The sequence below is a fragment of the Triticum aestivum genome, chromosome 4B, assembly GCF_018294505.1.
Source record: "Triticum aestivum cultivar Chinese Spring chromosome 4B, IWGSC CS RefSeq v2.1, whole genome shotgun sequence".
Classification (NCBI taxonomy): domain Eukaryota; kingdom Viridiplantae; phylum Streptophyta; class Magnoliopsida; order Poales; family Poaceae; genus Triticum; species Triticum aestivum.
Window position 1 is genome coordinate 193,440,141 of NC_057804.1, and position 10,254 is coordinate 193,450,394.

The following is a 10,254-nucleotide window of genomic DNA, read 5'->3' on the forward strand; positions in this document are numbered from 1 at the left end:
ATCACCCTTTCCTCTTCAAGGGAAAAATCAACGCAAGCTCAAGAAGTAGCACATCTAAAAAATGAGCTATATCTTCAGGTCAAATCCATATTATTAGATGCGGATGAACGGGCATCTAAAACGGAGGCTGAGCAAAGATTGCAACAACTTCTCAGTGAAGAAGAGATGAAATGGGCACTTAGAGCTAAAGTGTGGAAGGTCATCCAAGGGGACGACAATACCCAGTTTTTCCATATGATTGCAAATAGAAAACATATAAAGAAGAAAATTTTCCAACTTGAGAAGGATGGGGGTACAATTGTAGGACACGAGAACCTAAAATTGTATATCTCTAATTACTATAAACAACTGTTTGGGGCTCCCGATGACAACTTTGTGTCTATAGACGAGCACTTGGCTGGGGATATTTCTTAGCTCGGGACATACGAGAATGAGATTTTATCCGCACCATTCACGGAGAAAGAGGTGTTTGAGGCCATATCACAGATGAAAAATAATAAGGCACCAGACCCATATGGCTTCCCAACAGAATTTTATAAGAAGTGTTGGCACATCATTAAAGGTGACCTTGTGCCGATGTTTCACGACTTGTTTAGCGGCCATCTGTAGCTATTTCACCTAAACTTTGGGACGATAACGTTGTTGCCAAGGAAGGAGGAGGAAGTATGTATTGAGCAGTTCTGACCAATCTGTCTGCTCAATGTGAGCTTTAATTTTTTTACTAAAGTTGGGAAAAACGGACTGACGGGATTGCACATAGTGTGGTGCAACCAACTCAGACGACTTTCATGTCGGGCAAAAACATACTAGAGGTGTGGTTGTCCTACATGAAACACTACACGAGATCCACTCGAAGAAACTAGATGGGGTGGTCTTCAAAGTGGATTTTGAAAAGGCGTATGATAAAATTAAATGGTCGTTTCCCCAGCAGGCCTTACGTATGAAGGGTTTCAATGATTCTTAGAGGAAACATGTTGATTCATTTATACAAAAAGGCAGTGTCGGGATTAAAGTGAATGATGACATAGGTCACTACTTCCAGACACATAAGGGTCTAAGACAGGGGGACCTAATGTCTCCTATCTTGTTCAACACTGTAGCAGATATGTAGGCAATTCTGATAGGTAGAGCTAAAGAGGAAGGCCAAGTAGGAGGACTAGTACCACATCTAGTAGATGGTGGGGTGTCTATACTACAATACGCTGATGATACTAGAATTTTCATGGAACATGATTTGGCAAAGGACAGAAATATGAAGCTTGTGTTATGCCTATTCGAACAATTGTCGGTATTGAAGATTAACTTTAAAAAAGTGATTCTTTTTGTTTTGGGAGAGCCAAAGATGAACAAGATGCTTATAAACAACTGTTTGGATGTGAACTGGGTACCCTACCATTTAGTTATCTGGGCATACCAATTCACCATCTCAAGCTTTCTAACAAGGAGTGGAAGTGTATTGAAGATCGATTTGAAAAGAAAATAAGTTGCTGGAAGGGTAAGCTTTTTCATACGTAGGTCGGCTAGTACTAATAAATTCAGTGCTCATGAATATGCCGATGTTCCTTTTGTCCTTCTTTGAAGTTCCTCTAGGGGTACAGAAAAGGTTGGACTTTTATCGATCACGATTCTTTTGGCAAAGTGATGAAATAGGGAGGAAATATAGCCTTACTAAATAGGACATGATTTGTAGGCCGAAGGATCAGGGTGGTCTTGGGATTGAGAATTTAGAGGTGAAGAACAAATGTCTTCTCAGTAAATGGTTGTCCAGGGTTTCTGTTGAGACGGAAGGCACGTGGGTACAATTTTGACGCAATAAGTATCTACAATCTATGACCTTGACCCAAGTTACTGTTAGACTCAACGATTCACCTTTTTGGAAGGGGTTGATGAGAACGAAGGCAGCTTTCTTCCATAGAACTAAATTCATCATTGAAAATGGTGATTTGACGAGATTCTAGGAGAATATATGGTTAGGGAGACGCCTTTAGCCACATAACATCCGTCTCTATAATATTGTACAGCGTAAGGAGGCTTATGTGGCTGCAGTATTACAGTTCAACCCTCTAAATATTTAATTTCAGAAATTTTTAGTAGGAGACTGATGGGAAGCATGGCTACATCTTGTCAGAAAGTTGATGGATGTTAACCTCTCTGATGAGTCAGATAGTATTCACTGGATATTAACTATGAATGGCATCTTCTCAGTGAAATCTATGTATATGGACGTAATTGATTTTGGTCCGATTCTGAAATCAATACATATTTGGAAGATCAAAGTCCCATTAAGAATCAAAGTCTTCATGTGGTTTGTTCACAAGGAGGTGGTTCTGACTAAGGATAACTTGGCAAAACGTAATTGGGAGGGGAGTCAATGATGTAGCTTTTGTGATCAAGATGAAACCATCAAACACCTCTTTCTTAATTGTCCGCTGACCAAGCTTTCATGGCGTTCAGTTCATATAGCTTTTAATATCACCCCTCCAAATAGTATTCACACATTATTTGGGATGTGGCTAAATGGAGTAGAGACAAATATCGCGAGACATATTTGGATAGGAGTATGTGCATTACTTTGGGCTATATGAAACTGTAGAAATGATATGGTTTTTAATGGACAAATTCGCATAAATTATTTGCAGGTTATCTACAGGGCCACTGCTTGAATCCATACGTGGTCTTTACTCACTTATGTGGAAACCAAAGAGCCTTTGGTTACTGGGTCTACTCGATGGGAGATGATAGCTCGGGATATCTACAATCGGTTTGGATGATGGTCCAGTAATAGGATAGGTGTTTAGTCATCTTGTCCTATTTTCGTTGGTTGTGGCAGATTTTTACTTTGTTTTATTTTATTTTATTTTCAGCTATGTTTGAGCTTGTTCTGGATCACGGTCTTTTGAATACTTTGCTTAATAAAAAGGCCTTATGCATCATTCTGATGAAGAATTGCAGATGCCGGGGATAATCATCCTTTTCTATTTTATTTCCATGTGTATGTATGCATGGATATGTATGACTTCTTCTCTCTAGGATTACAAAATGCAAATTTTTAACCTCACATAATGCACCAATTTTTTAGGGGTATGACACCATTGGGGTTCCCATGTACGTTGTCACAGTTTTTTCTTTTTTTTTGGTGAATAACGTTGTCATAGTTGTTGGATCCCAATAATAATTTTCTATGCACACTGAAGAGTTTCACCAGTCAATTACTCCGAGTTGAATCGATATATACGTCATATGGAAACACTTAAGCGTGTCGAATCTTGTGTATTCTCCACTTGTTTCTAGCCAGGAATAGCTAGTGGCTTAGTTAGTTAGCGAAGATATGAATGACCAAGACTTGCATATCGAACGACTAGTACCCGCACAAGAAAAACACTAGTATCGTACCGCCAATGACGAACGACTTGCATTGAGCAAGTCAATGTAAGAAAATATAAGTAGCAGCTCTCCTGCTGTCTCCCCTAAGAAGGAAATAACTAGTCAAGTCCACCTCATCTTTCAGTGTTATTATTATGGGAAACGTTTAAATCCGGCGGACCGGCCGAAGCTTCGGCCGGTCGACTCGCTCAGTCACGCGCGTACGCTCATGTACGAGAGTCACGCGTCCACTCACAACCGCCCACTTCCCTTATCCTCTCTCACGGGTGCTGCTGGCCACACAATCAATCCACATCCATCTTTTTCTTCCACCTCCTGTGACGCCGCTGCTCCCACCGCTCCATCTCTTATTACTCGGCTGTCATTTGGTGTGCCACCGCCGCGAGCGTTGCCATGGAGCCGAAGCGGCCACCAGCAGATCAGCAGCCGTGCCTGCTACTTCGGAGGTCCTCACTTTTTTGCTGCAATCGGTTTGTGGGAAGCTGCAACCGGCCGTCTAGGAGCTGCGACCGGCGACGGCCACCTGCGGGATGCGGCGGCGCTGGAAACGGTGACATCAGGGATGCTGGAACCCGTGGTGTTTTTTGCTGCTACCAGCTGTAATTTTTGCTGGAACTGGTGTGTTCTTTTTCCTTGGATCGGTGTCGGCGGTGATTTTCTGCTGGAACCAAGTTCTATTTTTGCTGGAACCAGTGATATGTTTTCTGCTATGGGAAGAATTTTTTGTTGGAACTGGTGTTTCCTTTGCTCGAATTGGTGCCAGCGGTGAATTTTGTTGGAACCAAGATGTTTGTTTTGCTGGAAACATAGATGTGTTTTGCTGCCACCGACGGTAATTTTTGCTACATGGTACTACCATCGTCTCTGAATCTTGCTGGAACCAAGATGTTGTTTTGCTGAAAACAGAGATGTGTTTTGCTGCTACTGACGGTAATTTTTGCTACTTGGTAATACCATCGTCTCTGAATTTTGCAAGATCCAGTACTCTTTTTTTTGGTACCATTGCTTTGCTTTTTGCTGCAACCAAATGATTTTTTTGCTACCACTGTCTTTGAGTTTTGCTGGAACCAAATGATTTTTTTGCTACCATTGTCTTAGTTTTTGCTGAAACTAGCACCTATTTGTTCTACTATCATCTTTGGATTTTTTGCTGGAAGTGTCGTCGATTTTGCTACAACCGGCAAATGTTTTTGCTACGTCCATTCATGACGAAGATTAGCTACATCCTTTTTTTCATGGTGTTTCTACAGGCTCGGCGAAGATTAGCCGCGGGCGGGGGTGGCCGGCAAGCACGGGCGGCGCGGGGGTGGCCGGCAAGCATGGGCGCGAGCGCGGGGGCGGCCGGCAAACATGGGCACGAGCACGGACGGCGCGAGTGTGGCCGGCGAGCATGGGCGCGAGCACGGACGGCGCGAGGGTGGGCGAGCACAGGCGCGGATGCGGACGGCGCGAGGGTGGGCGAGCACAGGCGCGGATGCGGACGGCGCGAGGATGGCCGGGAGCACGGGTTCGAGCGCGGGCAGTGCAGGGTGGCCGGCAAGCATGGATTGCGCGAGACAGGCGGCGAGCATGGAGATCTCCCTTTTTTCTTTTTTCTTCACGCGTGTGTGAAAGGGAGAAGACGACTCAATCGCGCTATCCAGACCGTTTATTTGTACAGGATCCAACGCCTGGCAGCGGACCGGCCAAAACTTCGGCCGGTGCGCCGGCGCCTAGCGTCGCCCAAAATCGTCCTATACCGTGTGGTATGCGCGTGCGGTGGAGTGTAGGTGTAGTGTGAGAAGCTCCTAGCGTGTCGTCTTGTGTCTCAAAAAGAAATGCAGTTCGTACTGAGCATCAGTGACAAATGTTCGATCGAGCTTACCAACACGTCATTATTCATACGTCGCTTCAAGATCGTTCGCAGCTTCGGCCGGTCGACTCGCTCAGTCACGCGCGTACGCTCATGTACAAGAGCCACGCGTCCACTCACAACCGCCCACTTCCCTTATCCACTCTCACGGGTGCTGCTGGCCACACAATCAATCCACATCCATCTTTTTCTTCCACCTCCTGTGACGCCGCTGCTCCCACCGCTCCACCTCTTATTACTCGGCTGTCATTTGGTGTGCCACCGCCGCGAGCGTTGCCGTGGAGCCGAAGCGGCCACCAGCAGATCAGCAGCCGTGCCTGCTACTTCGGAGGTCCTCACTTTTTTGCTGCAATCGGTTTGTGGGAAGCTGCAACCGGCCGTCTAGGAGCTGCGACCGGCGACGGCCACCTGCGGGATGCGGCGGCGCTGGAAACGGTGACATCAGGGATGCTGGAACCCGTGGTGTTTTTTGCTGCTACTAGCTGTAATTTTTGCTGGAACTGGTGTGTTCTTTTTCCTTGGATCGGTGTCGGCGGTGATTTTCTGCTGGAACCAAGTTCTATTTTTGCTGGAACCAGTGATATGTTTTCTGCTATGGGAGGAATTTTTTGTTGGAACTGGTGTTTCCTTCGCTGGAATTGGTGCCAGCGGTGAATTTTGTTGGAACCAAGATGTTTGTTTTGCTGGAAACATAGATGTGTTTTGCTGCCACCGACGGTAATTTTTGCTACATGGTACTACCATCGTCTCTGAATCTTGCTGGAACCAAGATGTTGTTTTGCTGGAAACAGAGATGTGTTTTGCTGCTACTGACGGTAATTTTTGCTACTTGGTAATACCATCGTCTCTGAATTTTGCAAGATCCAGTACTCTTTTTTTTGGTACCATTGCTTTGCTTTTTGCTGCAACCAAATGATTTTTTTGCTACCACTGTCTTTGAGTTTTGCTGGAACCAAATGATTTTTTTGCTACCATTGTCTTAGTTTTTTGCTGGAACTAGCACCTATTTGTTCTACTATCATCTTTGGATTTTTTGCTAGAAGTGTCGTCGATTTTGCTACAACCGGCAAATGTTTTTGCTACGTCCATTCATGACGAAGATTAGCTACATCCTTTTTTTCATGGTGTTTCTGCAGGCTCGGCGAAGATTAGCCGCGGGCGGGGGTGGCCGGCAAGCACGGGCGGCGCGGGGGTGGCCGGCAAGCATGGGCGCGAGCGCGGGGGTGGCCGGCAAACATGGGCACGAGCACGGACGGCGCGAGTGTGGCCGGCGAGCATGGGCGCGAGCACGGACGGCGTGAGGGTGGGCGAGCACAGGCGCGGATGCGGACGGCGCGAGGGTGGGCGAGCACAGGCGCGGATGCGGACGGCGCGAGGATGGCCGGGGAGCACGGGTTCGAGCGCGGGCGGCGCAGGGTGGCCGGCAAGCATGGATTGCGCGAGACAGGCGGCGAGCATGGAGATCTCCCTTTTTTCTTTTTTCTTCACGCGTGTGTGGAAGGGAGAAGACGACTCAATCGCGCTATCCAGACCGTTTATTTGTACAGGATCCAACACCTGGCAGCGGACCGGCCGAAACTTCGGCCGGTGCGCCGGCGCCTAGCGTCGCCCAAAATCGTCCTATACCGTGTGGTATGCGCGTGCGGTGGAGTGTAGGTGTAGTGTGAGAAGCTCCTAGCGTGTCGTCTTGTGTCTCAAAAAGAAATGCAGTTCGTACTGAGCATCAGTGACAAATGTTCGATCGAGCTTACCAACACGTCATTATTCATACGTCGCTTCAAGATCGTTCGCAGCTTCCCTGAAACTTCCGGCAACCATATCTTCACGCAACGCGCGCGCCGGATGCAAAGCACTTGCATCAATATGACGTAGTGCTCGCTATCGTCACGACTTACGAGCGGGATATATAACGCCAGACGAGCACGGAAATTTCGGGCTGCCACGTGTTCGAACACTTGCACTCATAAGTCATAAACCACCTTGACCTTGACTCTCGTCAACATTATACTCGTGGTGGTATTAGCTTAGCTTAAGAATCGGATCGAGAGCCATATCCACCTTAAACCCCCGGCATGCACGCTTCATTCGCGCCTATATATAAGCAATGCATCGGCCTCGCACTAAAACATTCCACACTTATATTGGCCATTACTAGCAGAATAGCAAAACAAACGTCTGTAAGCAGCACGTGTACACGTTAATCTAGCTCGCTAGTATGACAATGGACGTAGCCAGTGGTGATACACGGTCACCGATCAAGTCGATAGAGCTGCTGCTTAAGCTATCTTCGCCGGCATCGTCTAGCAGGGTAATCGGCAAGAACAAGCGGGTGCAGCTGCAGGCCGCCGGCGGCACCTACGAGTGCCGGACGTGCGGCCGCCGGTTCGTCACGTTCCAGGCGCTGGGCGGCCACCGGACCAGCCACAAGCGGCCGCGGGTGCGCGCGCACAGCCTCGATCTCCTGCTCGGCGCGCGCCCAGGCAAGGCCAGGGCCCGGTGCAGCTGCACCGCTGCGGCACGTGCGGCCAGGCGTTCCCCACGGGGCAGGCGCTCGGCGGGCACATGCGCCGCCACAGGCTGGCACTGGCCGCGGCGACGTGGATGGAGACGGCCACGTCGTCGTCGACCTCGTGCCTGTCTGTGTCTGGTCAGCATTGTTAGAAGGGAGAGAAAGATTTGGTGGAATAGTTGTTGTATTGCTTGAGCCTCGTGGGCATATATATAGGAGTACATGATGTACTTAGAGTACAAGGCAAGCCAGAATAATTCCTAGTCTAACCTATGTTTCCTAATACAATCACGTTACTCAACATCCCCCCGTAGTCATAACGGTAGCGACGCAGACGGTGAGACTGGAGAAGAATCCGAAGGCAAGCCGACGGACACCCCCCCACAGTCGTAACGGTCGACGCATCATGGAGTCGTGGCTGAAGTGAAAACCAACGTTGTTGCTCAAGCAGGTGGTAGCCCTTTGTGCTGTTTGTCGATGTAGCCGAGAGCGTGGGTGATGGAGCCGTGGTCGAGGTAGCCGTGCGAAGAATGCCGTGGTCGATGTCGAGTCGGGGTAGCCGGTGTCGAGGAAGTCGCCGTGGAGCCGCGGGCGCAAGGGGGCGCCGAGTTAGCATGGGCGCAGTGGTGTCGAAGTAGTGGTGCGCTAGGAAGTAGATGATGTTGACGACGCGTCGCGGTGGGTTTGCCAAGCCCGGTGACACATCGTGGACGAAGGCACACACCGGTGTTGCTAGCACCGGGCATACGTAGACAGACGAAGACGAAGTTGACGAAGCGCCGCGCCAGGCTTGCCAAGCCCGGGGACACGTCGTGGACGAAGGCACGCGGCGGTGTTGCCAGCACCGGGCATGCATAGACTGGGACCTGCACAAGCTGTACGCCATGTTGAAGAAGTCGGAGAGGCCAGCAGAGAAGAACTCGACGACGATTGCGGCGTCCATCAGCGCGGGACCGATGTCACCAACGGTGGTCGGAGTAGACGAAGTGGTCAGGGTAGATGACGGCGACGCTGGCGACGGGATGGTGCTTGGACGAAGACGAAGGGGGTGGACGGGCGACGGCGGCGGCGGCTATGAAGGTAGTGGCGGCAGCGACCAAAAAAGAGCGGCGGCGGCGGCGGCTAGGTTAGGAGTGCGGCGGCGGTGCTCGAAGTAGGCGAAGAACCCTGACAGCGTGATGAAGACCGGCGCGAACGGTGGCGTTCCCACGCCAAGGGAGACGGCGCGGCGCATACCACGAGAGGTCGACCGCGGTGACGGCAGAGTGGATCGCGGTCCGCGGCGCTACGGCCCGAAGGGGTGACGCAGCGGCGGCAGGAGGGTCGGGGCGACGGCGGGGACCGCGGGCCGCAACGCTGCGGCCCGAAGGGGCGACGTAACGGCGATTCGCGAGTCGGTGCAGCCGCAGAGACGGCCTCGGGGCGGCGGCGGGACCGCTTATCACGACACTATGGTCCGAAGGGGCAACGCAGCGGCGACACACGGGTTGATGCATCCGCGAGGAGAACCACAGGGCGGCGGCGCTGCGGCCCGACGGGACGATGCAGCGGCAGCCCAATGCTCAATCGATGGAGAGGCGCGCTGAACTCGCGGACGATCTTCACGGGACCTGCGGAGGCGCGCATAACCGACGGGCCAGGTCGGTCGCGCGGCATAGATGAGGCGGGTCGCCGCGGCGAGCGGGTGATCAAGCCGATCACGCACGAGGTTGGGGACGCCGCTCGGTGGAGGCGTGGCGGCGGCGGGGTCCAAGATGAAACCGGCGACGACGGACAGCGTGAGACGTCGTGCGGACGAGCTTGTTAGCACCGGCACCTGGGCTGCCAAAGCAACGCCGGCGCCAGAGCAGCGAGGCCCGAGCGACCAACAGACCAGCGGCACCCGAGTTGAGGCAGCCGACAAGCCTGACGCAGTCGTCCCGACGCAGCCGAGGACAAGGCCGACGAGGTAGACCGCCGGGCCGCCGTGCAGACGCGGCGGAGGCGGGTGATGTGGATCGATGGGCGGGCCAACGCGCAAGCGACGACTATGATTGGCCGTCGCATGGCGCGTGGCCGCCGGGTCGGGGCGATGCAGGTGTCCAGGTCGGAGCAGGGCGGTGACGGCCGGCACAGGGCGACAGGCGGACCGGCGCGCGGACGACGGCGGGCCGCCTCTGCGCGCGTGGTCGCCGGGTCAAAGGAGAGGCCGGCGGGTCGCGCCGGGGTCGGAGTAGAGGCGCTCGGGGTCGATGGCGGCGGTGGGCGACGCAAACCGATCAAGAATAGATCGGAAAACCAAAAAGAAACTACGCGATCAAGATGACCGACGGGAGAGAGAAAACCCCGGATCAAGGCTCGGGGAAAAGACTCTCTAGGGCAGCCGATCAACAGGATCGACGGACGAACCCTAGGTACGGGCGGCACGGCCCTCGGCGGCGGTCATGGAGGCCGACCGCTCCGGGGGCGGCGCGCAGGTGCGGAAGCGGCGGCGGCTAGGGTTTAGGATCGACTTGCGATAGATACCATG

General features: G+C 51.9%; 1 long non-coding RNA gene and 1 pseudogene across 1 annotated transcript; both read left to right on the forward strand.

Annotated features, from left to right (window-relative positions):
• The first annotated feature begins 3,579 nt into the window (after nt 1-3,579).
• On the forward strand, nt 3,580-6,992 carry LOC123091776 (uncharacterized). The gene is made up of 2 exons (XR_006443479.1): nt 3,580-4,002; nt 4,635-6,992. It is a non-coding gene; the product is annotated as an uncharacterized lncRNA (long non-coding RNA).
• A 385-nt stretch (nt 6,993-7,377) lies between these two features.
• On the forward strand, nt 7,378-7,997 carry LOC123094719 (zinc finger protein ZAT11-like; annotated as a pseudogene).
• Nucleotides 7,998-10,254: the final 2,257 nt, after the last annotated feature.